Below are 24,620 nucleotides of genomic sequence, written 5' to 3'. Positions count from 1 at the left end.
TATTCTTATTCCTCAAATATAATCCATACATATTCACTGCTTAATGGTCCTGTAAACTATGTCATGTAATAATTCCTTACTGTGTTTTTCTTTTACCAGACAATAGCACAGGCTCTCATGACAAGGGAAATAATTCTTTTCAATGATACCAGTCCTAATCAATGCGACTCAGTACAATGTGATTTTGGAAAAGGTTCCTGTACTACTTTGGTAAGACTCCAGTGCAGTTTAAGCCCCATAGAATTTTATGTAAACTCACAAAAGTCACATCATCATTAGAAAAGCAGTGATTCTTATACAACTTTGATTTGAGCAGTATTGTTTTGTTAACCCTCACCTGTCTCCCAGGTCATACTTGCTGCCTAAAAACTCTCCTTCCAAGCACATTCCATTATTTACACCTGAGTGTAGCGGAAACATGCGTTCCCTCTTGTGGTTTTTATTGCCCATTTTTCACACGTAAATGTGCGTAGAGCATAGGGCAGCCCTCTCACTTGAATGGGCTGGCCTATGCACATCAGATGCCCCAAAGTAACTCAATAACATTTTTGGTCAATCTAGTGTCACACATTTTTTAGTGCGTGTTTTGGTGCATTTGTTGAGTGGTTTGTTACACAGCAAAACGCACGCCTGCTAAAGGTGATTGGGGTGTCATTAACAATTAGGCTGCATTCACATCTGCATGTTTCCAAATGCACAGCAACCTGCACAGAAAACCCTTTGCTGTGCCTTTCCGAAATGTGCTGCAAAAGCGCATCACACTTGTGTGCATACCTCCCAACTTTTGAACTTCAGAATGAGGGACACTCAAAAAGAATGAAGAGCTTCCATTGCAAATGGTTTTTCATGAACTATGGAAGTGTGCGTTACACAAAGTGCAGAAGGATTCAGGAGTCCATTACTCACAGAGTTCAGGAATGCATTATATGCAGAGTGAAGGGCTCAGGAATGCGCTATGTACAGAGTGCAGGGTTCAGGAGTACACTATGCACACAATGCAGAGATCATGAGTTGGGCACTATGTACACAATGCAGAGATTAGGAGTGCACTATGTACACAGTGGAGGCATCAGGAGGGAACTGCGTACACAGTGGAGGGATCAGGAGGGCACTGCGTATACAGTGGAGGGATCAGGAGGGCACTGCGTACACAGTGGAGGGATCAGGAGGGCACTGCGTATTCAGTGGAGGGATCAGGCGTGCACTTCGTACACAGTGGAGGGCTCAGTTGGGCACCACATACACAGGGGAGGGCTCAGGGGGGCACCACGTACACAGGGGAGGGCTCAGGAGGGCACCACAAACACAGGGGGGGGCTCGGGAGGGCACCACGTACACACGGGAGGGCACCACGTACACAGGGGAAGGCTCGGGAGGGCACCACGTACACAGGGGAGGGATAAGGAGGGCACTGCGTACACAGTGGCGGGATCAGGAGGGCACTGCGTATTCAGTGGAGGGATCAGGCGTGCACTTCGTACACAGTGGAGGGCTCAGTTGGGCACCACATACACAGGGGAGGGCTCAGGAGGGCACCACGTACACAGGGGAGGGCTCAGGAGGGCACCACAAACACAGGGGAGGGCTTGGGAGGGCACCACGTACACACGGGAGGGCTCGGGGGGGCTCGGGAGGGCACCACGTACACAGGGGAAGGCTCGGGAGGGCACCATGTACACAGGGGAGGGCTCGGGAGGGCACCACGTACACGGGGGAGGGATCGGCAGGGCACTACGTATACGGGGGATGGATCGGGAGGGCACTACGTACACGGGGGACGGATCGGGAGGGCACTACGTACACGGGGGAGGGATCGGGAGGGGACTACGTACACAGGGGACGGATCGGGAGGGCACTACATACACTGGGGATGGATCAGGAGGGCACTACGTACACGGGACGGATCGGGAGGGCACTACGTACACGGGACGGATCGGGAGGGCACTACGTACACAGGGGACGGATCGGGAAGGCACTATGTACACGGGGCAGGGATCAGGAGGGCACTATGTACACAGGGGAGGGATCAGGAGGGCACTACATACACAGGGGAGAGATCAGGAGGGCACTACATACACAGAGAAGGGATCAGGAGGGCACCACATTCAAGAGTCCTTGTTACTAAAGTGTGGTAAACATAGGTTTAGTAGAATGCCACCAGACAATATCCTGTCATTTTTCAATACATTCTTCTTGTATTGTGACACCAGCAACATTTATGTTAAAGATGATGGATGGACAGAACACTCAGACATCTCAGATTATTTCTTCCCTGTCAGAGTCTCTGTAAGTACCATATGACTTGTGCTGGCAGGAAGGAAAACAGTCTGTCTGTGTTCTGTATGCCCCACAGACAATCTTTATCACAGGTCTTGCTGGTGTCAGTATACAAGCCTGGAGGGATTGGATGAATGATTTTGTTCTCTGGAGCTCCATGCTGGCAGCAGTGCAGGGTAACACAACTCACTGTTTGTCAGTGCTGCTGCTGAGGAATCTGTCTGCTTCTTATGCCCCGTACACACGGTCGGATTTTCCGATGGAAAATGTCCGATCGGAGCGTGTTGTCGGAAATTCCGACCGTGTGTGGGCTCCATCGGACATTTTCCATCGGATTTTCCGACACACAAAGTTGGAGAGCAGGAGATAAAATTTTCCGACAACAAAATACGATCGCGTCAATTCCGACCGTGTGTGGCCTGTTCCGACGCACAAAGTGCCACGCATGCTCAGAAGAAATTCCAAGACGGAACAGCTCGGTCTGGTAAACTTAGCGTTCGCAATGGATACAGCACTTTCGTCACGCTGCAATGTTAAAAATGGTTTAATACAGCGCACTCTCTTCTTCTTTATAATGTGACAAGAATTAAGTATTTTTGCTGCTCATATTCACACACACTTCTCACAAAGTTTTATTTTTGTTTTTTTATTGGGATTCCCTGAATATATTGTTATTAGTTGTCACATCTGACAGTATTTTTATTTTTTTATTTTATTTTTTTGGGGATTTTAAGCCTTTTTTTTTTGGATTTAATGTTTGTATTTTTTCAAAGGCTGATCTTTGTTCAATGTTATTTTTATTTTTACTCCAGAATATTTTTGTGTGTGTTTTGTGTGTCAAGTTACCCCAACACCATTGATATCTTTTATTATTTAATCTCCAGGAGATTGTTTGTTGTTGGTGTCCCTTGTTCATTTCACATTGTATATTTGAAATGTACCTGAATCCTCACAAACCAACTGTCCTTTTTGAAGTAAAACACATAGGAGAGTATAATTCAAAACAAAAATCCTTTATTAAGGGCTCAGAACCAAAGAGGAAGGCAACACTGGATCAACAAGAGAAATTAGCGAAGCCTGGGACCCCCAGGGCAGACATCAATTCTTAAACATCAAAATTGGTGGCCTGAGGAGTCCATATGTAAGGGAGGGCAGTCTGGTCCAGAATTCGCAGAGATCCGGATAGCAGCAGATGACATCTGTGTCCCCAGGCTGTGGTACCACAAGAGGCTGCATTTTTTGGCCAACCAGACTGGATCCAGGGTCCTCACTTTCTGGTCTTCCTTTCACGCTTCATTCCCGGCTGTGGCTGTGCAGTTGGAGATGTGGCAGGAGGAGGAGTAGGACCTGGAGGAGGACTGGGAGGACCTGGAGGAGAGGGAGGACGAGGAGGAGGACCTGCAGGAGGAGGAGGAGGACCATCGCAAAGGTGTGTCTGAGCTGTCATTTGGCCCCTCATACCCTTGTTAAGAGCCTCCAATATGAGTGCCTCACACAAGACTTGTTGGCCCTCCTCCATCCTCTGCATTTTATAGGCAATGGTGGCAGCAATGTCCTCCTCCATGGTGTGTGGTGCTCCCAGGACCTCTGTAGCCCTCCAAAAGAGTCCTCCGGTAGCCTCCTCTAGGGCACTCCTCCTCCTGCCACTTTCTCTTTCCAGGGGGAGTGGAGGGACCTGCAGATCAGCCAGCCGGCTCAGCCCGGCCACCTCCTGGCTGAGACTTCCCTGTGTATGAAAAAGGGACATGGTTGTAATGTTTTGCTTCATCAATCACAATCCTAAATTAGTACTCCCAACTAACATCTAGTTAACATCATTGATTGGACAAGCAGAAATATTTAGAGGAATGCTATACCTGGCTCAATCTGGGCTCCTCCACATGTGGCCTGGAAGGCCCAGGTTGGGTGTCAGAAGCCTCAGGCGGGGGGGAAGGAAGCGTGGAAGGAAGACTGGAGAGGGATGGCCTGGGTTCAGTCTGGCCTGCCAGAAAATGCAGCCTGTCGTAGTACAACATCCTGGGGACATAGATGTCATCTGCTGCTCCGGATCTCTGTGAATCCAGGACCTTCTTGCGCTCCCTTAGATATGTGCTCCCCAGGCCACCAATTAATATCTTTAAATAGGTGATGTCTGCCGTGGGGATCACCTGCTTCACAATTTCACACAATGGGGTGTTTAATCTCCCACAGACAGGGCAGCTCCCTTAAGATATCTATGAATACTGACATGAAGTCATTATCTTTCAGTAAGATATCCATGTTCACTGCAAGACACAACACAAGACAAAGCCTAATGTCAGACAAAACTCTCCTAATCTTGTTACAATATAGGCTTCAATGTAGAAGCAGTATAGGCACAAGTTTGTCTCTTACCTTCGTTCTTACGATCGGCGCGTCCAATGCTCCTTCCTCCACTCACAGATCGTACGTAATACGCATGCGTGTAACTCCGCCCGCCCCTGACATTCTTTCTAGTCTATTCCCCGCCCCTTTTCGTTCGGCGCAGTGGGTGAAGAGCACATTGCGGAGTTAGAGCAGGTGTGTGCTAATTATAGCAACGAGGAGGAGGAGGAGGAAAGCCCGGATCCGGACACGTCCCGATCCAGAAGGAGACGTTTTAAGGCCACAAATATGTCCTTTGGGGAGATGTTGGAGATGGTCGACATCATGAAGAAGTCCGACTATGACGGAAAGCATGGGCCTTACCCCAACATCAGAAAGGCAAAGATCATGGCGAAAGTGGTCAAAAGCCTTCACAAGAATTTCGGGGTACGAAGATCGAAAGATCAGCTCAGGAAGCGGTGGTCGGACCTGAAGTTAAGAGAGCCAGAGCAGTACCGAAAGATCCGGAGAGTGCTGCAAAAAAGTAAGTAGTTGTGCTGTGTTCCTATTCTTTCTGTCTTTATTCCGTTCGTGCTGCTCCATATGCTTTTCTTAATTGTAACGTTTAAAAGGGCAACTTTAATGTTCATGGGCCCATTATTCGTTTGTATCAAACATTTTTCTTTCGACCTCTAAAACACCATTGTTTAGGCCATATGCATTTTCCCACATTTTTTTGGGGCCTACTTGGATGCCAAATATTTGTTTGTGTAGATGGGTTTGTTACTAGAATGAAATGCCAACTAGATTGTGTGTAAGGAGAGGACACTGAGCAGCTGTTTTCACATCTGGACACTGGAGCACTAGTGTGGGACACCAGAACACCATTTTTATTAGGGGGCCACACAGGTGCTCCAGTGTATACTATAGGGGGGGCTACATCTGTGAAGCTTGTACTAAACAGGTAAAGTATTGCAGCTTGACAAAGGCCAATAAAAAAAATACATCTTGGAACTCGGCTAAAATAGACAATTGTACCCCACTTCCAAGCAATGTTTCCTATTTCTAGTTCTGCCATCAAATATCTGTGTGCTAATTATACCATTTTTGTTTTACATAGGGGAGAAAAGACTCGGAGGACACCCCTCATCCGAGGAGACCAGAGACCCCCCACCTCTGGAATAAGGTGAAATACCAACAACCCAAGCTGAGCAGGAGGAAGAAGAAGATGTGGTGGAGATTGGCACCACAACAGGTGAGTGTCTGCGACCACAGGCTCAGGTAAACAAGATGGATGGTGGCAGATTTTTGAGACCTGTTTTTGTTTTGTTTCTCTCTTTTTAGGTGATCGTGATGTTGTGGATCCAGAACGTTATGATGTTATTAAAAAAAATAATAACATAATTGATGTTTTGGGGCGAATTTAAAACCCCACAAAATCACCTTTTTGGATTGTGGTCCAATCTTTTAACTTTTTTTGCAATGTTTAGAAAAGCCAAATTTGGAGGATGCACACAGTGTGTCAACATGTGCTATCTGCCATCACGGGAGATCAATGGACGCGTTTTGGGGGTGCAACCCCTTCCTCATATATAAAGTAGCGTTGAGGAAGGGCTTGCTCCCCCAAAACATGTCTCTTGATCCCCCCTGATGGCAGCTAGCACATGTTGACATTCGTAAATTGGTGTGCATCTTCCAAATTTGGCTTTTCCAGGGGTGATTTCCCCCCATCTGAACACTATATCAAACCCAGTTCCTAAATACTGATGTCTGATATAGCCTTCAGGTTTTACCTAATGTGAACTTTGTAAGTTCAAGTTTTTTGGCTTTCTCGTTGGTTTTACATAGGCCTGTTTTATCTGAAATGGACATTTCAATTTTTGATAATGCTACTGCAAAAATTGTTATACAACAAACATGTTGGTTTGTTTTAAAAACCTTTGGTAAATGCACATGTGATTGTGCAGGTATAAAAAAGTTGCTTACTCAAGAATGTGTGGATTATTGTCTCAACACTACAATACAACACTTTTGGGGTGATGTAATTGCTGTTTTCTGCAAAAATGGGTGTTATTTCCTAAGGGCAAATCCTCTTGGCACTACAAGTGCAGTTTCAGTGCAGTTGCAAGTGCACTTGTAGTGAAATGTGTTTTTGCATTTAGGAAATAACAGCCAACAGTGCTTTGTATAAGGTTACACAATCACAACATTTTCTGGACTCAACACATTTCTGTCAGGGTCAGCTAAAACAAACACAAGCAGTAAATGTCCACCAAGAATTTCTTTTTTTTTTATTATAAAAAAAAAAGGATTCACAGATTTGCTGGCATATTGATAGCCCCCCTACCCGCAAAGAACTCCAGGTAGCGTAACCGGACATCACGGGCACTCAGGGAGGGCAAGCCAGGACGGCCACTTTCAAGCGCGGTCAGTGTGGTTTGATGTAGGATTCTGGCCTCAAGCCCAACTGAGCCAGCATAGTTGGCCGAATGTTTCCTTAAAAAGTTATGGAGAACACAGCATGCCAGTATAATATGGTTCAGTTTATACTCCGCCATATGGATGGGTGTCAGAAATAGTCGGAACCGGCTGGCCAGGATTCCAAATGTGTTCTCCACCACTCTTCGGGCTCTGGCCACCCGGTAATTAAAAACCCTCTGTTCCGGGGTGAGGGTCCTCATTGGGAATGGCCGCATCAGGTGGTCCCCCAGCGCAAACGCTTCATCAGCAACGAACACAAATGGGAGTCCTTCCACATTGTCCTCTGGAGCTGGCAAGTCCAAGCTGCCATTCTGGAGACGCCTGTAGAACTCCGTCTGGGCGATGACTCCACCATCGGACATCCGGCCATTCTTCCCCACGTCCACATACAAGAAGTCGTAATTAGCCGACACCACCGCCAACATCACTATACTATTAAACCCCTTGTAATTATAATAGTACGACCCCGAGTTGGGTGGTGGGACGATGTGGATGTGTTTCCCATCAATTGCCCCTCCGCAGTTAGGAAAGTCCCACCGCTCGGCAAAGTGGGAGGCCACAGTCTGCCATTCCTGTGACGTGGAAGGAAACTGTTGATGAAAAAACAATAAACATTACTATTTTTACTCTGAAACATGGCAAGCAGATTATACACATACATTATGGGGCAACCTCCAGATAGCATTTACTAAGGGGAATTTAACAACGCCAAAGTATAAGGTACACCTATCATATCCCCCCCCTCTCATGGGCCATTTCTAACATTATAGGGGGTGTGTGTAAATCTTGGACAGGTAACCCTCTTCACTTCATTGAGAGCTGAATGCCTAAATAATGGGTATTACTTTGAACAGCCCCTCCTTAGTTACACTATTGGCAGACCACTGGACAGGTAAGAAGTGTCTGAATACAAAGATATAAATACACACTGTACACATTTGAGGACGTTTGGACATTCTGCTATTACCTATCAAGATAATAATAGGATACAAATACTTTAAACAGTACCATTGGAAAGTATACAGGCAGGCCCTTGCACTACATGCTTTGGGGAATTCATCCATACATCTGAGCACTAAAGAGATGGGTATAGTGTGTATGGGTTTGGCAAAGTCAGCAGATAGATGATTGAGGATAGATAGAGAATTGGGATCAGCTGACTTAGCAGCTGGGGGAGGGTTACTAAAAATTATTTGGGGACACCACAAAAAAAAGCCTCTGCCACTCTGCCTGAATTTAAATCAAAAATAACATTTCCAAACATTTTAGGGGGTGTTTGGGGTAAAGCACTACTATGGAGCAGAAAAAATACATTGCTAAGTGACTACATGAGGTGAATATAGGGCAGGAGACACCATGCTGGGGAGGTTAGTGAAGGGCAAATATGTATGAAGGACCTAAAATAATAATTACATAAAAATCCAGCATGCATGAGGACAAAGTGGACATTCACAGCATATTACAATCATGGTAATTAGGGAATGAGGAAAGAAATACAAGATATTAGCAAACATTCAATACAATAAAATGTGATATAAAAGGATAAAAATCTTATCTTCATATACTCCTTCTGCAGGACCTGTATGATGGCAGAACAGGTCTCTGGGATTATGATCCCCAGAGCCTGGGGGGAGATGCCTGTCGAGAACTTCAAGTCCTGCAGACTTCTCCCTGTGGCCAAATACCGCAGGGTAGCGACCAACCTCTGCTCCGGAGTGATGGCTTGCCTCATGCAGGTATCCTGCCTGCTAATATAAGGGGTCAGCGAAGCCAACAGACGGTGAAACACGGGGTCCGTCATCCTGAGAAAGTTCCTGAAATCATCAGGATTATTCTCACGGATCTCACGGAGCAAAGGCATATGAGAGAACTGGTCACGCTGAAGCAACCAATTCTTGGTCCATGAACTCCTCTCCAGCCTGTTCATGGACTGGACTTGTGTCAAGGTCAGGACTCCAACACCAAGCCCCCGCACAGCACGAACTCTACGAGGAGTACGCATACGAAACATGGCTAGAAAACGGTCGGCTGCTCAGAACGAAGTAACAGAAGGCACTGAAGAACAGCAAGGCCTGTGAAGAGCGACCTGAAAAACAGTAACGAACGAACAAGAATACAATGACTACCTAAAGTCACTTGCTGCACGCACTGAAGAGCAGATACAAACCCACAAGCACAAACTGAACGGCAGAAAACGATCTGAAAGCCACGAGTCTGAAAAAGCGCGAATCGTCTCTCACCAAACTTTTACTAACACGAGATTAGCAAAAGGAGCCCAAAGGGTGCCGCGCTTGGTTCTGAACCGGCCTTTTCTAGTCTCGTCGTACGTGGTGTACGTGACCGCGTGGTTAGCGATCGGAAATTTTGACAACTTTGTGCGACCGTGTGTAGACAAAAAAAGTTTGAGCCAACTTCCTAGGATTTTGTTGTCGGAATGTCCGAACAAAGTCCGACCGTGTGTACGCCCTATAACAGTGTGTCCCCATAGCAGCCTGTGTTCTCTCCTCTCTCTCTCCACCTTCAATGCAGCTGCCGACATCTCCTGTTCTTAGAAGTCAAAGAAGGCGGGCCGGGTACAGTGTTTCCCATTGGCTGAGGAGGCAGAAGAGAGATTGTATATCAATCCGCTTCTGAAGTCTTCTTGCCGGTGTCTTGCCGAGAAAGTTCCCCCAGCGGACAAGGACCCCCCTGTACTGCGCATGCGCTGTGCTTGCACAGTACGAACGACTACGGAGCCGCCGAAAATTGCCGAAAAAGAACAGCTGATTGTCAGCTGTATATGGCGCCTGCGCACTACATTCTAACCTAAGTCCACGTTAAAGCCCCACCATCCAAGTGGACATAGAGTTAGAATATTAAAATGCCGAGCGCAGCGAGGCCGTGCCCGAAGCACGGCGAGCATAGCGAGCCCGTGAGGGGCCTGTCACAAAGTGTTTTTTTTACTATAGTCTTGGCATGCAGGCGCCGTGTACAGCTGACTCAGGTGTTCAGCTTCGGCTCTTTTCGGCGGCTCCCTTGTTGTTCCTACTGCGCAAGCGCTGCGCCTGCGCACTACAGGGGGGTCATTATCTGCCGAGGGGAACTTTCTCGGCAGAACACCGGGTCTAAGTAAAGATCATCGGTTTATGTGGCCAGGCTGCTGTATCCTTCCACAAGAAAAAAAAAATAGTCCCCAGTTTCCAGGCAGCAATAGAGGATATGCAGACAATGACATAAAAAAAAAGTAACATCTGCAAATTCTAACATAAATTTTGGGGGTGCTTAAAGAATTTTTGAGGGACCTTGAAGTAAAACTGCCTCTATGCAGTGAATGATTGACAGAGGGGCGGGTCTGGGTAGCAGTCCCGCCCACACCTGACATCACAGCTCGGATCTGACAGCTGCAGTCTCTCATGGGGGCTGCACAGTGCACACCCAGCCATCTTGCTCACCAATCCCTGGCTGTTCTGAATGTGTACACTGCTGCAGGTCCTATTGAGCTAGAAGGCAACATTATAATTCGGGACAAACTCCCTGCACAGCGGGACAAACTTGTAAATGCGTGAAAGTCCCGCTCAATCTGGGACAGTTGGGAGGTATGCTTGTGTGGCCATTATGGCGATGCAAGCACAGTGCACATTTGCAGCAAAGCATACGTTTTTTGTACGGGTTGCCATGCGTTGGTAAATGCGCAGATGAGAATGCAGCCTTATTGTTAATGACACCCATATTACAGTTAGCAGATCCGTGTGTTTGTTCTTGCATCGCCATAATGGTATGCTAACCACAATTGTGAATGGCATTCACATCTATGTGTTTTCAAATTCGACGCAACCCACACAGAAAATGCGCAATTTGCTGCGTGTTATGAAAACATGCTGCAAATGTACATCACACTTGTGTTGCCATAATGGCATACTAACCGTGATTGGGGTGTCGTTAACAATTAGGCTGCATTCACATATGCGAGTTTCCGAATGCGTGGCAGTCTGCACAAAAAATGTGTGCGTTGCCATTAATGCACTGGCAAACTCACGCTTTCTGTGTGGGCTGCTATGTGTTAGGAAACACGCTTATGTGAATGCAGCCTAAATGTTAATGACACCCCGATCGCAGTTAGCAGGTGCGTGTTTTTCCGCGTGATGCTCTGTACACCTGAAAAGTTCTGTGTACAATTTAGTTAGTTGCGAGATGAATGAATGCGCTCACGCACATGCAACACTTTGTAAAAGTGTCGCTATCAAGAGTTACCTAAATCTGCCGTACGTGTCAGTAAAGTTACTAAAATGGGTAGCAGAGGTTTTTGAATCTGGTGCAGACCATTTTAAAGGGAAAATTGTTGGTAGTGCTAAATTCCCACACCGCTCTGGTCTACTCCAGGTTTTTGCATTCTTGAGGAAGCCACAGGTGATTTATTAGGATGCAGGTAGTTCCAGACTGAGAAAGCTAGAGAGGTGTTTATGAGCTAAATATTTGGGCATGCATAGGCCCATCTGTGCTGTCAACAAACAGGGCCGAATTGTTATCACATACAGTATATGTTGCATAAGAAGAAACTTGCAGCTTCTGAATTTCTGAAAATGCACACTGGATATTCTGCCCTAAAACCAATAATTGGTGGAGAGTAGACTAACTTTAACTTGCTCTCTCCCCAATATATATATATATATATATATATATATATATATATATACACACACACACAGTATCTAACAAAAGTGAGTACACCCCTCACTTATTGTAAATATTTTATTATATCTTTTTTCATGTGACAACACTGAAGAAATTACACTTTGCTACAATGTAAGTAATGAGTGTACAGGTTGTATAAGACCCCTTTCACACTGGGGCATTTTTCAGGCACTTCTGGGCTAAAAATAGCACTTGTAAAGCCCCTGAAGAACACCTCCTCTGAAGTCCCAGTGTGAAAGCCCGAGTTCTTTCACACTGGAGCAGTGCGCTGGCAGGACGTTAAAGTCCTGCAAGAAGCATCTTTGGGACGGTGAAGGAGCGGTGTATCCCTGTCCTTAGTCGGCTTGTTTTCAGCAAACTGTTTGCGGGCTTTCTTGTGCATCATCTTTAGAAGAGGCTTCCTTCTGGGATGACAGCCACGCAGACCAATTTGATGCAGTGTGCGACATATGGTCTGAGCACTGACAGGCTGACCCCCCCACCCCTACAACCTCTGCAGCAATGCTGGCAGCACTCATACGTCTATTTCCCAAAGACAACCTCTGGATATGACGCTGGGCACGTGCACATGCACTCAACCTCTTTGGTTGACCATGGCAAGGCCTGTTCTGAGTGATACCTGTCCTGTTAAACCACTGTATGGTCTTGGCCACCGTGCTGCAGCTCAGTTTCAGGGTCTTGGCAATCTTCTTATAGCCTAGGCCAAATTTATGTAGAGCAACAATTCTTTTTGTTCAGATCCTCAGAGAGTTCTTTGCCATGAGGTCCCATGTTGAACTTTTAGTGACCAGTATGAGAGAGTGAGAGTGATAACACCAAATTGAACACACCTGCTCCTCATTCACACCTGAGACCTTGTAACACTAATGAGTCACATAACACCAGGGAGGGAAGATGGCTAATTGGGCCCAATTTGGACATTTTTTACTTAGGGATGTACTCACTTTTGTTGCCAGTGGTTTAGACATTAATGGCTGTGTGTTGAGTTATTTTGAGGGTACAGCAAATTTACACTGTTATACAAGCTGTACATTCACTACTTTACATCGTAGCAAAGTGGCATTTCTTTAGTGTTGTCATATGAAAAGATATAATAAAATATTTACAAAAATGTGAGGGATGTGCTCACTTTTGTGAAATATTGTATCTATCCACAACCTATGTTTTAGTTCTTAAGACCCCTTTCACACTGGGGCAGTTTTCAAGTGCTAGAAATAGCCTCTGCTAAGCACCTGAAAACTGCCTCTCATTCACTCCAGTGTTCCTTTTCACACTGGGGCGGTGCGCTTGCAGGATGGGAAAAAAGTCCTGCAAACAGCATCTTTGGGGTGTCATCTTTGGAATGAATGGGCAGTGATTTGAAAGAGTTGCAAAATGGGAGTTTTTAACCCTTTTTTTGGGGTTAAAAACGCCCCGCTAGCGTCCGAAAAGCATCACAAAATGAGCGTCACTTTAGTGCTAACATGACTGCGGCCCCAGTGTGAAAGGGGTCTAATAGATGCTGGAAATTTAAACCACCTGATATCCCTTAGGGACCTAATTGGTGAAGTCCTTCCACTTGAGTTCCTGGGTCTGCACACCTGCCATCTTCCTCTTGGATTTCCTATTTTATTTTTTGTTAGGTCCTTTTTTGCAATTGCAGTTGGAGAATGGTGAAACACATGGTTGAGTTGCTTTTTTATTGCTCTCCTAAATTTGATTGAATTTTTTGACCATGTTTTGGACCAGGGTGGTGCTGTGGACATAGCATATCTCGATTTCAGCAAGGCATTTGATACAGTTCCACATAATGATCTTAACCCTTGGGTGGTTCAGCGGATATGCAATTGGCTAAAGGATAGATCCCAGAGTGGGGTTGTAAATGGGGTTCACTCAGAACAGAGAGCAGTCACTAATGGTGTACCACAAGGCTCTGTACTGGGTCCTGTTCTATTTAAACTATATGTAAGTAATATAACTAATGGTTTGCTGGGCAAGGTATGTCTTTTTGCTGATGATAAAAAGGTGTGTAATTGTGTTGATTTCCCTGGAGGTGTCTGTAACATGGAACATGAATTGGCATTGCTGGAAGATTGGTCAAAGCAGTGGAAACTGCAGTTCAAGGTTTCTAAATGTCAAATAATGCACCTAGGGAAAAAAAATCCCTTGAGAGAGTACAGCATTGGGGGTACAGTGCTGGCCAGAGGAAAACGTTGGGGGTACTTATTTCAGTGTGGCCAGGCAATGGGAACCTCCTTTCTTTCTCAAATGAAGGCCTCTTGAGCCCCTCCCTAGGGAAAGAGAGCCTTGACTGATGGGGGCATGGTTAGGTGCGTGACAAGGGGAATGATTGGTTGGGACATGTAGAGATGGTTTTCCAGTTGCCCAGTGACAAGCTGGCCAGGCTACTCTCCCTGGTCCACTTGGCAAAAAGGGCTAAAAAACTGCAGTTGAAACAACTTCAGTCTTTGCTGGGTCACTTGGTCTTTGCCTGTGGAGTCATCCGCATGGGGAGGGCTTTCTGTAGATGCCTGGCGTGGGCCACAATAGGGGTGGCTGCCCCCCCACCATTATATCCGTATCACCAAGCCCATGCGGGATGACTTGGGGATGTGGCTATCCTTTCCACAGTCCTACAATGGCAAGTCATGTTGGTTGATGGAGGAGGTACCGAACTCATAGCTGGAGCTATACACTGATGTGGCAGGCCCCTGTGGTTTCCGTGACTTTTTCCAAAGGGAGTGGTCTGCTGAGTGTTGGCCGGCCTCATGGGCTCGCATGGATCTTTTGCGCAACCTCACACTGCTGGAGCTCTTTCCGATTATTGTCGCCATTGAGCTGTGGGGCGAGCGGTTGAGCAATCGCCAGGTGGTTTTCTGGTCCGATAACATGAGCGTGGTGAAGGTTGTTAATAAGCAGTCTGCCAGATCTCCTCCGGTCGTGTCGTTGCTGCGTTTTTGGTTTGAAAGTGCCTTCAGTTTAACATATGTTTTAGAGCTAGGCATGTCCCTGGAACTGCTAATGATATTGCCGATGCTCTCTCTCGTTCACAGCTGGATCGTTTCTGAGCCCTTGCCCCGTCGGCTTCCCTGGAGGGCCTCCCCTGTCCGGCCTACTTGTGGAAACTCATTTCCGATGTTTGCTAAACCTCCTCTGGGCGTCGCTGTCCCGCGGATGTGGGCATCATACTGTCGCGTTTGGGACGAATGGGTCCAGGTGTAGGGTGGTGAGTTTTCCATCTCGTCTTCACAGGAAAGACGCGTGGCTTTATTTTCTTACCTTGTTTATTTACTTCTTCCGGATCCACGGTTTTATCGTTTATGTCTGCTTTGTCTTTCTGGTTTCAGCTCCTTGGGTGGGAGGACATCACAAAAGCATTTCCTGTCTGTCAGGTCCTGCGGGACTGGAGACGTGCGACCCATTCCCCTGACTCCCGATGCCCGGTCTCCCTCACTATTCTCTCCGGTATCCTTTCCCTGTTACCGTCCGTTTACTTCTCCCCTTTCGAGACCCTTCTCTTCCAAGTGGCTTTCTCGTGGGCGTTTTTCGGGGCCTTTCCCATTGGTAAACTGGTTTCGAAATCCACCTTCTCCGCGAGTGGTGTCCTGGCAGAGGACGCTATCTTCTCTGAGCGATGCGTGTCGGTTTTGTTGCGCACCTCAAAAACCGACAGCTTTGACAAGGGCAGAAGGGTTGTTTTGTACCCTTGCGGGGGCCCATTCTGCCTTGTTTCTTTGGCCTCCCCCTCCCTGTCCTTACGCCCCCTGTCCCCTATTGTTTTAAATGTCAGATCATTACCCGGCCATGGTATGGATCGTGGGAGATTCCTTCAATTACTGGGCCACTCTTCGGGTGGAAGTTCAGAGCTACGGAAAGAATTTGGGTTTTACCTATGATCTCTCCAGGATCTGCTGGCTTGGGCTTCGCAGTTTACCCTGGCCTCAGGTCCTTCCAGAGTGTTTATGCCTTCGGTGCCACGTGTCTGGCCCCATCATCTTGATTCTTCATGCTAGGGGGAATGATGTGGGTTATACACGTTCTGTGGACTTGATCTCTGCCATCAAGTGGGACATTGCTCAATGCTATGCAGTTTACACCAATTTGGTGCTCATCTGGTCAGAAATTGTGCCCTGCCTGCTGTGGGCAAGGGAAATACCTGGCCCCCGGCTATAAGGCTTCCATTGAAAAGTTATAAAAACAGTGAAGGACTCAACAATAGTGCAATAAAAACAAATAAATAATATAAAATATAAATAACTATGGTGCAAATAAATAAAGTTCATATTTCATCCAACATTGCTGTTGAAAGAAAAAAACAGTGAATCTTCTTAAAGGTGTTCCAGTCACCGTGATTAAATTGCGCAAATACTGCAAATAAAGTGCTTCACCCGAAGTGATAAGTCAAAGCGCTCACCAGATATTAATGGCCACAGAGTGATCCTCAGGCATATAAAAGACCAGATGAATATCTCTCATCCGAGGTTCCCTTTATGGATGTTGCAGCATAAAACTGCTGTACGTAGGCACCCGAATCTCAAGCCAATACAGGAATGAAACTACAGTAAGTGTAGACTGCTTCACATTCAGCTCTTCCACAACATCTGTAAATGGTGGCTCCTCATAAAAAGCCACAGAAAGGCATAGTGTAACAACGTCTTTATTATAAAAAGCACACTTACAAATCCATGGGGTAGGATGTAAGGTACAGATGAAATGGTCTGCAGCTATGGAGGAAAGCAGAATCCGGTCCGGCATCTAGCGAGTGTGTGTGACACTCAGTGTGCGTCTCGGCGGGCGTCCCAGCTGTATACAGGAACAGAGGACTCGTATGCGCGTGTCGGGCCTCCCTTTCAATATATATCACGCTCGTGCGCGCGTCTTCATTTCCTGAAGACGCACGCACGATTTGTGGACCTTCTAGCCGGGGGCCAGGTACTTCCCTGGCCCAAAGCAGGCGGGGCACAATTTCTGACCAGATGAGCACCAAATTGGTGTAAACTGCATAGCATTGAGCAATGTCCCCCTTGATGGCAGAGATCAAGTCCACAGAACGTGTATAACCCACATCATTCCCCCCAGTGTGAAGAATCAAGATGATGGGGCCATGTAAGAGTAATGCCGCGTACACACGACCGGACTTTACGGCATACTTTGTCCTGCGGACTTTTCGACGGACTTTACGACAGACTTTCCGAATGAACGGACTTGGCTACACACGATCAACAAAAGTCTGACAGATTCGTACGTGATGACGTACGACCGGACTAAAACAAGGAAGTACATAGCCAGTAGCCAATAGCTGCCCTAGCGTCGGTTTTTGTCCGTCGGACTAGCATACAGACGAGCCGACTTTTCGACCGGCCCCAAGTCCGTCAAAAAGATTTGAAACATGTTTCATTCTAGGTCCGTCAAACTTTTGGGGAAAAAAAGTCCGCTGGAGCCCACACACAATCGAATTGTCTGACGGACTCCGGTTCGCCGGACCAAGTATGCCGTAAAGTCCGGTCGTGTGTACGCGGCATTAGAGGAACATGTAATGGTGGGCAGAAATGCCCAGAACTCCCAGTTATAATCTAAGGATTTGCCCAGTCCACCATGTTCAACGTATAACTAAACGTATAACTAAAATATCACTTTTGGGTGGGCGTCCCTTATTAGTGGCCACAAACACTTTGTACTTGTTCACAGCACCTGCCTGTTTAGAGTCAGCAGTTACCATGGTAAAAATGTTTGCCATCACAAGAAGGAAAGTACATAAGGGTAAAGGGAGCTAAGGATTCTGTGGGGAGAATTGTGGTTCTAAATACCTTTACCTGAACATAAGTATTTAGCTTATTTGATAAAAACACTTATGTGTATTGTACTACCTGTTAGGATTTTATATATGGTATTGTATGAACTACTGATGCTCTTTGCTGTTACATTTAATCACTGTGGCACATTTGTTTGTTATAACTATTGTGTAACACTATGGAAATGGTTATTTCTTGAACTACTGTCATATGGAGGTATTTAATGAACCTTACTACTAACTAAATGACCTAAATCTTGAAGTGAATGTAGTTAATGTAAATTATGTGAAAGAGTTCTATAAACCCATTTATAGAATTACAGGCCATTTTGGTAACGATCTTGAATATGGGTGAAGCCCAGATAATGAAAAGGCTGTGAATTCAGAGCATATAAACTTTAGGGGCTGTTTGTTTAAAGAGACCAGTACAATGCAATATGATTTATAATTGGTTTCTACAGGATCTACATTTTTGCATTGCTATTTTTAAGCAAAATGTAACAATAACTGGTGCATTTAAAAGAGAACTTCAGTAAAACAAGTAAAATCTATTTCAATCTATCTATTTTTGTTACTTTTATGTGCTCATTTTAGAAAAAAAATATTCCAAAGAATTATGAACTTAGATGAAGCATTTCTCACGGAACAACCTTGGGACTTATTCACACATTAGTGCTGGGTTGTAGCATGGTAAAAAACTCATGTTAACGTGTTAAATTGTACTTTGCATTTAAATGTACATACATTTACATACACATAGCCATGGGTAGAAAAGGGAAGGGATAGGACTTTTTTTTTTTTATTGTCTGTGTACCATTGCGCAAAATTCTGTTTACTTCCTGTCCCAGGAACACAACAGGAAGCTAGAGGAAATCTCCCAAAATGAGAGGATTAACCCTCTTGGACCGTTGTCCCCAGAACAGGTGTCCCCATTGGAAGATCTCATCTACTTCTGGGGACAACTCTAAAGTTTTCGATTTGCTCTCACTTTCTTTATTTTTTTTTTTCAATTGGTTTTTATTGAAAAGATTTTTTCAAAGTATAATGTTTGAATTACAAGTAGTACAACAGTAAAAAGAAATGACAGTAAAAAGATATACATTCAGATAGATGTGGTAGAGAAGTAATCTCAAGGCACAAATAATTAATTGTTCAACATTGAGTGGGTCAAACCTCTTGGGACCTAATAGTTATCCTAGTTGCTCAACCAGGACGCAAGGGGTCCCTGGCCCCAGAGGGTCTGTACGAGGAATGTTATTTCCAGTTTTTCAACAACTAAGTGTAATGTGAGAATCAAATACATAGGGAGAAGAACGTATATGCAAAATAAAGTATAGGGTGGGAAATAGAAGCGGGAGGGAAGACTGTGGTCTGACCTTCACATGAGCAGAGGAAATTAGATGGGGGTGGTGATTGGGTCTGTTAGGGATGAGTCATCAATTAACTTTAAACCAGTTTGTCCATATTTTCCAGTGAGTATCAAACTGTTTCCTATTGCCACATCTACTAGCCAGTAGAGATTCATATACATAATGGGTTTGGGTAGTCATAAATACCTCAGATACGTTAGTGCTTTATCAGCTTTCCAGTGTCTTGCAATTAATGTTATAGCGACCAAAAGAATGTGTAATTACTACTTTGAAATCACTCACTTTCTTTCTAAATGACAATGGTCACCAGTACAACCAAAGTGGTAATCTCCCCCCATGGGGACACAGACCTCAATACAATCTTGACATAGGGTCAACCCTCTCACACTATTCAAAACTAACAAAAGAAAAAAAAAGTTTTGCTTAGAGTTGCATTTACAGAGTACTCATTATTGAATAGCCACCACAGCACAGCCAAAAATGGACTTGCTACATAATTGATGTACTGTAGTTTTGGTAGGTTGCCCACTTCTGTATTAGTGCTTTCGGGTAGCTAGAAAAATAAATAGCATTGCACCATGGTATGCAATGCATGTTGCTGTGCATTGCGGTAACGTGGTAATTTGCACATAAGTGGTGGCCATTAACGTACTTTGATTCTGCAATAAATCTCACCTCCAAAAAATCCTTAGATGAGAGGACATTGCTACTAAAGGCTTTTTTTTTATAAACTTTCACACCTCACCTAAATAGGGCTACACATGCCTATAACAGCTTTCAGCTCTTGCTTAATAACAGCTTGCCTAAATGCTGGGGGTTGTTAAGTTTGGGGCAATGCTTCAGCACAGATTTATTCTCTCGTCTGCCTTACACATATTCCTATTGGCCAATGAGGCAACCAATATCATAATGATAGACCAAAAGGAATGTATTTTGGGCACACGGGAGTGGGAAGGCTCTGAGAATATCAAGGAATATCAGGAGTTCCTGGGGTGCATAGTGGTGTACCAAAACCTGCTGCAGATACTTTAGCCAAGGTACGCCTACCAAGAAAAGAAAGTGAGAATTTCTTATCTGAAAGCTTTTTTTCAGTCATTGGTTTAAAGCAGGGGTCTCTAAACTTTCTAAACAAAGGGCCAGTTTACTGGCCTTCAGACTGTAGGAGGGCTGAATTGTGGCCATCAGCAGTAGAAAATGTCCCAGTATCATTCGGAGTAAACATCTTTGGTGTCATTGGGAGGATTTGTGCCCCATCATTGGTGTCATTGGGAGGAATTGTGCCCTATCATTGGTGTCATTATTAGGCATAGTGACCCATCATTGGTGTCAGTGGGAGGAATTGTGCCCCATTGTTGGTATCATTGTGCCATATCACTGGTAAAAACTGTGCCCAGTCATGTCATTGGTAGGACCTGTGCCCCATTGTTGGTGACATTGGCAAGAACTGTGCCCCTTCATTGGTGTCAGTGAATGAAATGGTGCCCCAAGGGCCAGAATAAAGCTAACAAAGGGCTGAATCTGGCCCCCGGGCTGCAGTTTGGAGACCATTGGATTAACCATTTGCCAAATGCGCCATAGCCGAATGACTGCTACAGTGTGGATGGCTAGTTTTGGGAGGTCGTCCTATGACAGAGCCCGCTGCTCGCCCCCTGCGGACACTGCTGATCACAGATTGAGGTAAAGAGCCAATCAGCAGCTCTTTACCACGTGATCAGCTGTTCACAGATGTAAATAGAAGACAGTTATCGGCACTCCTTTCCTCATGCTGAGAGCATGAGAAGAGAGCCGATAACCGGCTTCTCTAAAAGGGATATCGACAGTTATCAATCAGTGTCCTGATTATCAGGGCAGTTCAATCAGTGCCGCCTATCAGTGCTGCCTCATCAGTGCCCACCAGTGCCACCTCATCTGTGCCCATGAATGCTCACCAGTGCATCCTATCGGTGCAGCCTCATCACCACACTTCAGTGATTGAGAAAAATTACGTTTTCCAAAATATTATAACAAACAAATGAAAAAAAAAATATATATATTTTTTCTGTATTTATTCGTTTATTTTGCAAGAAATTCCATGGATAGCGTAGGACCCACTGATAATGGGGTACTTTGACATAGTAGTGGGCTTAGCACAATATGGCCATATGGCAGTGGCGTCGGGAGGGGGGGCTGAGGGGGGTGGGCCCCCAAAAAGCCCCCGGTCTTGGGCATTCACAACTCTATTATTAGCCCCGAGTGGTAAAGATCGGTCGGCCGAGTGACATAGCAGGTCCTGCCTTCTGGAGCCCGCAGCGCCTATGATGGACATCCCATTGGTCCAATCCCGGGACCGCGGGACATGTGACATCCATCATAGGTGCTGCAGGCTCCAGAAGGCGAGAATTACAATGTGGCCGCGTCACTATGAGAAGATCCCCACTCCACGCTCGGCTCTCCTCTTCTGGCTCGGGCTGCCTGCCTGCTGTCTACTGTGATGGGCGTGTTGCACACTATGGCTGAGCTGTAGGAGGAGGTCACCTGAAGTCTGGTCAGGTAGGTCAGTGTGTGTCAGGTAGGTCAGTGCATGCCAGGTAGGTCAGTGCGTGTCACGTAGGTCAGTGCGGGTCATGTAGGTCAGTGTAATGGTCAGGTAGGTCAGTGTAATGGTCAGGTAGGTCAGTGTGTCAGGTAGGTGAGTTTAGTGGTCAGCACTGATGGGCACTGGTGAACCAGGCAGCAACCAGCAAGTGAGCTTACCCCCCTCCGTCCTTCATACAACCCCCCAGTGCCGAGCTCAGACTTTGGGCTGAAACCCCTGGACTTTTTGCCACCTAGCAACGCCCCTGCCATATGGTGCAACTAAATCCCCATATTTTCTGAATATGTTCAGGTGTTTTAAATAGCTCTGCGGGAGGTAAATGTAATTTTTGTATATGTGCGCTGTAATCTTTTTGTTTTGTCTGTATGGTCTTATGGCTGCACCATCTTTAATGCATTTTTTAGGGTGTGCCTCCTAAATCTTTGTGTGACATCCTGGTAATGAGACACCTTTTTATAGGCCATCAGTTGAGACTGAACTGGCTGATATTAGTTTGCACTGACAAAGGGCAGGATTGATTTCTAATTACTGATAGATTTCAGTCTATGAAAATGATTGGTGTCTTGACTTTCTATGCCTTTTGGCACTTTCCTTTCTTCAAGTGTTCGGTGCTTATTCACTCCATTTTGGTACACATAACTTCACTTCTGAACTTTGTATTTAAAAAAAAAAAATTACCTAGAAAAATGGAGACATGTTCGATACATATTTTACCCGCTGTATGTGTGTGTGTGTGTGTGTGTGATATATTATATATTGCCTATTAAACTTGCCCATTAAGTTCAGATGGGTTGCTCAGCAACCACAAGCTAAACACATGGCTCACAGTTGCAAGCCTGGTCCCACAATGTAAAATTGCTATTTGTCAATTTTGAAAAGAAGGAAGTAGAAAAACAATAGGCACTAGTAGGCTGCTCACTTTTCAAAGGGCATTAAGCATTAATACTAATGTGAAATAGGGTGGGATATCCAATGGGTGGGATATTGCTGTACTATATTTGTATCTAAACATACTGTAAAATTTTGTTAGAACAAAATGGGTGAAGCGTTGATAAATAGATTCCTTTTACAAGGGTTTCTAATAGGCTGTGTGCCGAGCCCCTCCAATATATTTGGAAAGCACTGACTGAAAGTAGTGCTTGACCAGTGTAAATCACATGTCCCCAACTTTCCCTTTACCTTCCCGACCATAAGTACTCACCCCCCACCCCTTCTCATTACCTAGATTAACGAGACCAGACATGAAATGGAGTACAAATGGCCATAGCAGCCTTTTTATTAACCAAAACACTTATTCAAATAACAATCTTTACATCAACATCTGAAACCAAAATAAACAGTCTTCTGGCCTGTTGGTCTGTGGCACCAACCCCAACATTCCAAAATCTGTTCCACTGCTACACTGCGGGACCTTTACAATGATAAGGCCTCCAACCATGAACACCAGCTCGGAGACAACTCCACTAGCCGCAGTGCAATCATTACCCTATTCCAACTAAACCGTGTTAACTGGAATCCACCAGAGGGGCACATATCACAGATGAGTCCCCCACACTTCCATCTCATAAGCTTACACGTCACAGACCAATCTACCGCCACCGCCCGTAAGGCTGACACCTTACCCTTAAAGGCCCCTCCACACCCTCAAGGCACGTTGAGTCCCATCCTGCAACCCCAGGGACCACAAATCTATCCCCACTGCCGATAGATGGACTCCATACCCCCCTTAGGTAGATCCTGGTATCAGATTCTAATTCCCTATGGCGAATGACCATGCCCCTATTCCTCATAAAAAATCGGCCCACCACTTTATTGACTTTAATAAGCTCCCTACTAGAACGAATCCCCAGATCATTTCCTCCAACATGGAGCACTATAATGTCGGGTGACCTGTCAAGGAGTTCAAAACGATCTACCTCCGGCACCACCCTATTCCACATCATCCCTGGTACTCCTAGCCAGCGAATACACAGCTCCCTCCTGGAAATACCTAGCTGCCTAGCCTAACATCAGCTTGCCCGCCCCCCAAAATACGTATGAGTGGCCCAAAATCCAGACGAGGCATGTCTGCACTCCATCTTTTAAGAAAAGAATGAGAACCACAGGATAACACAAAAACACCATGAATACTCACCCACAAGCAAGAACCACCGGGACCCTTCCTCTATCGGGTACCCCCTCCCCACATGATCGGCTAACAAATGTGGGCGAATGTAGGTACGAAATCTCCTTGAGTCCCACCTACCAATCCTCCTCACAGACGCCTCATCCAGCCCGCACCGAGTGGCCTCCTTCCGATACGGAAGGAGTGCGAGGCATACTGTTTTTCTTCCAAACCGGCTGCCCAAAGACTCTTCATGAATATGGCAATGAACTGAAACTTGGACAGCAGCGACCCATCCCTGTGTAACAGAAAGGGCCCTTCCACGCCCGGGCGCACATCCAACAATTCCCGTACGACCCCCACCGGACACACCGTGGAACCCGGCAGTTGAAACAGCTGTACCCATGTGCCCTTGCCCGTCTGGTCCGTCTTTGACCTGCGTAGCAAAACGTGCACCCTGTCCTTCTTCCAAATCACATCCCTCACCAAGATTCTCCCTGAAACTTTCCTAGCAGGACTGACCAGCTCGCTGATCCGGAATGCCCCAAAAAATGCTAAGGAAAAAGCCGCTTTAAGCAATTATACCTCATATCTGGAAGTACAGATGGTGCCAAATTGCACAAAAATGGCCTGCAAGATAGCAAAGGACACGGGCCGCCTAGCATGCTTGCACGTATGCAACTTCCAATACCCCTTTAAATCTTGGCGGACCCAACAATCTTTTGTAAAATCAACCCCACCCCTTAATTTAAAGAAAAAGGCCAAGACCGCCTGTTTACACTCAATGGCAGACACCGACACACCCCTCTCCAAGTTCCTGGAAACGAAGTAAAGGACCAGCAGCCTTACCTCCGAATTCTCCCAAACTCCTTCTGCATTTTGCACCAACTCCAACCATTCCTACCATACCTTTGGTATATCCCGCCCACGTGGCCTCACTCACCGACCTTCTGATCCATCCAGCGATGGTTTCAAGGCAATCTCCCACAGCCAACCCAGACAAGGAACCCCCCGTTGTTCTGCCGCTGGTGTCAGCTCTCGGAACCTGTC

The sequence above is a fragment of the Aquarana catesbeiana genome, linkage group LG08, assembly GCF_042186555.1.
Source record: "Aquarana catesbeiana isolate 2022-GZ linkage group LG08, ASM4218655v1, whole genome shotgun sequence".
Taxonomy (NCBI): domain Eukaryota; kingdom Metazoa; phylum Chordata; class Amphibia; order Anura; family Ranidae; genus Aquarana; species Aquarana catesbeiana.
This window is presented reverse-complemented; position numbering follows the sequence as displayed.